At 40.1% G+C, this 5,697-nt stretch overlaps 1 non-coding gene across 1 annotated transcript; it reads left to right on the plus strand.

Annotated features, from left to right (window-relative positions):
- Positions 1–4,585: 4,585 nt before the first annotated feature.
- Positions 4,586–4,692, plus strand: LOC145013451 (small nucleolar RNA R71). The gene has a single exon (XR_013665010.1). It is a non-coding gene; the product is annotated as a small nucleolar RNA R71 (small nucleolar RNA).
- The last annotated feature ends 1,005 nt before the right edge of the window (positions 4,693–5,697 follow it).

Consider the following 5,697-nt stretch of genomic DNA (forward strand, 5'->3'; position numbering starts at 1 on the left):
CCCTTCGCTGGTACGTGCGAAAGGGGTGAGGGTCTATTGGACCTCATACATACCGATGTGTGTGGACCATTTAGATCTACCACGAAGGATGGTAACCGCTTCTACGTGACTTTTACCGATGACTATAGTAGATATGGGTATATCTACTTAATCAAGCAAAAGTCAGAAACTTTTGAAAAGTTCAAAGAGTTTAAGAATGAAGTGGAGAATCAATTGGGCAGGAAGATCAAGATGCTTCGATCCGATCGAGGAGGAGAGTACCTAAGTCTTGAATTCCACGATTATCTCAAGGAGTGTGGAATAGTTTCACAATTGACGCCACCTAGGACACCACAATTGAATGGTGTGGCAGAAAGGCGTAATCGAACTTTGTTGGACATGGTTCACTCTATGATGAGTCGTGCTTCTCTATCTATCTCTTTTTGGGGGTATGCCTTAGAGACTGCCGCCCATATCCTTAACCGAGTCCCTACTAAGAAGGTTGCCAAAACACCTCACGAGATGTGGACGGGGAAATCTCCTTCGTTAGCACATATCAAGGTTTGGGGTAGAGAGGCTTTCGTAAGACGAGATACTCACGACAAGCTCGGACCTCGTAGTGAGCGATGTATTTTCATCAGCTACCCGCAGAAATCCTTTGGATATCTCTTCTATAGACCGAAGGACAATGTTGTCTTTGTTGCGAGGAGAGGACTTTTCCGAGAGCGAGAACTCATAAGCAAAGGAGACAGTGGGAGGCAAATCGATCTTGAAGAGATTCAAGAATCGATAGATGAAGGAACCTCAACCGCTGACGCTCAACCCGAGGAGGAAACTCCGGTTGAACCAATTAACATGTCATTACCTCTTAGACGTTCCAAAAGAGTTAGGTTTCAACCCCAGTTGTATGTTTTCATATTACTACCGAAGGGGACACGTATATTAGTGATAGTACACTAATAAATCTTGATGAACCTAATAGCTATAAGGAAGCCATGGCAGGCCCGGAGTCTACGAAATGGAAAGAGGCAATGGATAGAAAGATCCAATCCATGTATGATAACCAAGTTTGGAATTTGGTTGATAATGTGCCTGGACGTAAGACCGTTTGGTGCAAATGGATCTTCAAGAAGAAGACCGGCATGGATGGAAAGGTACACACGTTTAAAGCGCGACTAGTTGCGAAGGGCTTTACTCAAACTCCCGGAGTTGACTATGAAGAGACCTTCTCACCAGTTGCGAAGATAAAATCTATTAGAGTGATGCTAGCTATTGCCGCATTTCATGATTATGAGATTTGGCAAATGGATGTCAAGACCGCTTTCCTTAACGGGAAGTTGGCTAAGGATGTTTACATGGCTCAGCCAGAGGGGTTTGTGGATCCAAAGAATCCGAATAGAGTGTGTAAGCTTGAGAAGTCCATTTATAGACTAAAGCAAGCGTCTCGCAGGAGGTTAAGTCCCAACTCATATTACTCATAGGAAACGACGTCCCGACTTTGCAGGAGGTTAAGTCCTGGCTCGGGAAGTGCTTCGCTATGAAGGACCTCGGAGAGGCTTCCTATATTTTAGGAATAAGGATAGTAAGAGAAAGAAGTAAGAGACTAATAGGACTTAGTCAGAATACTTACTTAGAGAAGGTAATAAAATGTTTTAGTATGGAAAACTCAAAGAAGGGAGAATTACCGATACAAATCAATGCCAAGTTGAGTAAGACTCAAAGTCCGAGTACCAAAGCCGAGATAGCTGAAATGAGCAGAGTTCCATACACTTCCACAGTTGGCTCAATCATGTACGCTATGACTTGTACTCGCCCTGATGTAGCCTTTGCTTTGAGCATGGTTAGTAGATATCAAGGGAATCCTGGCAGAGCCCATTGGGTTGTGGTGAAGAATATCCTTAAGTGCCTTCGGAGGACGAAGGAATGGGTCCTTGGAAGGAGTGATGACTTGAAGGTGCGAGGGTATAGTGACACCAGTTTTCCGACCGACAGGGACAACTACCGTTCGCAGTCGGGCTGGGTCTTTACCCTGAATGGAGGAGCAGTAACTTGGAAGAGTTCCAAGCAAGAAACCGTAGCTGATTCAACGTGTGAATCAGAGTACATCGCAGTGAGCGAAGCATCGAAGGAGGCAATATGGCTAAAGAACTTCATTGGAGATCTTGGAGTTGTACCTGCCATAAAGGAGCCCATGGAGATTTTCTGTGATAATGAAGGAGCGGTTGCCTTGACCAAGGAACCAAGAGATCATGGTAGATCATGCCATATCGACAGAAAATATCACTTTATTAGACATCATGTAGAAGAAGGACAACTCGTAGTGAAGAGAATATCATCGGAAGATAACCCAGCAGATCCACTTACGAAGGGACTGAGTAGGGTTAAGCATTTGCAACATGCTAGGAGTATTGGGTTGAAGGATGATATTAGCATAGATTAGATAGTATTAGAAACATGTAATAGATAAATGTAATTAACATTTGATGAATAAATAAAGGAGTTTTATTTATAAGTAATGTTATTGTCTTATGTTAATTGTTTAACTATTGTTTCACTTTGCATGTTTTGACTTCCAGAATAATTGAATTTATTAAGAATAATCGAATTGTTCAAATAGTCCACAATCGTTCATATGTCGGAAGTAGATATGAATGAAGATTGTCATGAATAGGTATGTAGAGTGTCTAAATGGTGTTGGACATAGCAAAAGATTGCTGCAACGTTCATGAGTGCTTATGAACTAGTTTTGAGCATTGGAACAAACCCGTGCTTGCTGGAATCACCTTATGGAATGTGATAGTAAATGGGTGATCGCAAGACGATAATATCATATAGTCTTAAAACCTAGATATATGGTTTGTTATTGGTTAATTGATTGTACATTAATAATGCGAAAACGCATTGGTAACTCGATGTTATAAAACGCATTGTTGTGTGTAGTTAGTTAATGAATAAGTAAATGCATATAAGTCGAAGTTTATCTGTAACTTTTATCCTAAGAGGGAAAAAGTGATATCTTGGCCGCTCGATGATTTGATTTGACTTATGTGACGGGCCCAGTCAGAACTGAATTGATGTGTTCGATTAAGTTCTATGTCAAATAAATCGGAGATCGAGAAACCAAATGCTAGACTAACTATTCAATAGTATTGTCAGCATGATATCTAACACAGGACTATACGATCCCTTATCTAAAGGACAAGATTGATTAGATCAGAGTTTGACAGCATCTTTGAGAGCTACGATTGCAAATCGGAATGTACCTGTGCATAAAGTTACTAGACTTATCCAAGTGGGAGACTGTTGGAATAGTGTCTAAGGCTGCAACTATATTAGGCAGGTATTTGACCTGATTGTGCATGGTCCTTTTGGGTTGCCTTCACCATAGCAACTTGATAGGATGATTTATTAAGAGAGAGTAAATATTATTAGTATATTATGAGAATAATATAAAGAATAATATATTGTTATTTGATTAATATAAGTCATAGAATTAATTGGAATTAATTTGGTGACTTAAAGAGATTAATTAAATAAGAGGGTATAAACTGTCAATTGTTTGATAGTTACACTTTAGACTGTAAATCCTTATTGGATAGAGGATGGACGAATTCTAGGGCTTGGGATAGCCTCAAATTCGTCCAAGGGTTATCCAAAGTAAGGATTAGGATCACTTAAAGTCTAAGTTATCCAATTAGGGTTTAAGCTGTAACCCTTAAGGAGTCTACAAGTATAAATAGACCCTATGGCTGAGGGAATTCAACAACCCATCTAAAGTAAAGATACTCTGGCCGAATTCCTCCCCTCTCCTCTCTCTCAAATCATCCTCTTTGCTAGTTGGTGTTTGTAAGCCATTAGAGGAGTGACAATTGTGACTCTAGAAGCTCCAAGACAACAAGATCAACAAGGAATTCAAAGGTATGATTCCAGATCTATTTCAATATTGTTATTACACCTAAATAGTCATTAGAAGTCTTGGATTCAAAGCATGTTTGATTAGAAAGACTAGATCCGGGCATTAGGGTTTTGCATGCGCACATAGGAAAGTTCTTATGGCTAAAACCCATCATCAACATGGTCTCTAGATCGGGTTTCTTCTCGGCTGGTGGCTGCTCCTTTTGATAGAAACCTCGACCTGTCTGCCTGTACTTCTCTTCTTTTTGTTTCTTATACTCTTCATATGGCAGCCACTCCTTCTTTGGTTTCCTCCAGTCTTCATCAAACTTATCCCCAATCGAGTAGCACACTTGAGCTTTTCTGTTCCCAAACTCATCTAAATTGCAGTCCTTTGTCAAGTGCAGACCACTACACCTCTCACAACCCACTCTTATGGCATGAATTGAGTGATCCATTTGTGTTAACCTCCGGTCCATATTATTTAGCATAGCCATCATGGCTGCTATTTCTTCAGTTTGGGCTCCCCCTCTACCTTTAATTCCTTCCTGCCTAGGGTTGTGGTATTCGCGAGAGTGTTTTGCGAATTCTTCAATTAATTCCTTGACTTCGCCCGGATTTTTTCCTTGTAAGTGGTCCATGAGAATCAAGGAGTTTTCTTGTCATCACATTTACCCCATCATAAAATATTGATACCTCCTGTTGAACGTTAAGGTCATGTTGAGGACAATTCCTTAATAACCCTTTGTAACGGTCCCAAGCTTCGTAAAGTGACTCTCTTGAGTTTTGCTCAAAATTGGCTATTGCCTTTTTGAGTTTAGCAATCTTGGATGGTGGATAGTATTGATCTAAAAACTGCTCACGCATTTGAGCCCAAGTAGTTACGGTACCGGGTGAAAGTGCTTTTAACCAATCCTTTGCAGCTCCTTTAAAGGTAACGGAGAGCATCCTTAGCAAATTGGTGTCTCTATTAATATTTGGGACATTGAAGTAATTGGCAATGTCATTTACTTCATCTAAGTGTTTGAATGCATCCTCGTGATACTTTCCATAGAATGGGATATCCTTTAGTGCGGAAAGGATATGTCCCTTTAGCTCGAATGTGGCAGTGGCCGGGATGGCAGGTTGTACTAAGCCTGGACCAACATCTTCTCGAATTCTCTTTCTGTAAGCTCCCATGGACATTTCCCCAATATTCGCCATCTCGTGCCTTGGCTCGTTCTCGGGTTCGCTTGTATGTTCTTCAAATTCGGGCTCGGTATCGTACTCGGACTCGGTTTGGAAGGGTATTTGATCCAAGTGTTCAAGCTTGCTTTTTCTATTTGAGGATGAACTTGACTCCCCAGTCTTCTTTCCTGATTTCTTTGAAAACACTGATTATAATTCTTGTAAGGGTGTCTTCTTCTTGTTAATTGCCGACTCGGGATCTTCAAGTGGTGGCACCAAAGGTGTGTTTGAGCCTCTAGTCATGAATTCTTGCAGATTAAATAAATAAACAAAACGTAAAACTGAACTAAAATAGACAATTAAACTAAAAACTAAGGGAAACTGAAATTCACAGTTCTCACGTCGTGAGTTCTGAAAAAATAAAAAAACAGATAAAAAAAATTTAGAGAACAGATAATAAAAACTAAAACTAAAACTTTTGCTGGAAAATTAACTTTTTTGCAGGTTTTACCCACAAAAAAAAAAGATCGATTAACCTAAAGCAAATAAACTAAGTCGTTCCCCGGCAACGACACCAAAAACTTGATGTGCACGAAAGTACCCACTAATTTTAATATTTATAACCTAACAAACTTAACTAACTATGCACTAATTATA

This window comes from Lactuca saligna, chromosome 8 (assembly GCF_052625555.1).
Source record: "Lactuca saligna cultivar CGN05327 chromosome 8, ASM5262555v1, whole genome shotgun sequence".
NCBI lineage: Eukaryota > Viridiplantae > Streptophyta > Magnoliopsida > Asterales > Asteraceae > Lactuca > Lactuca saligna.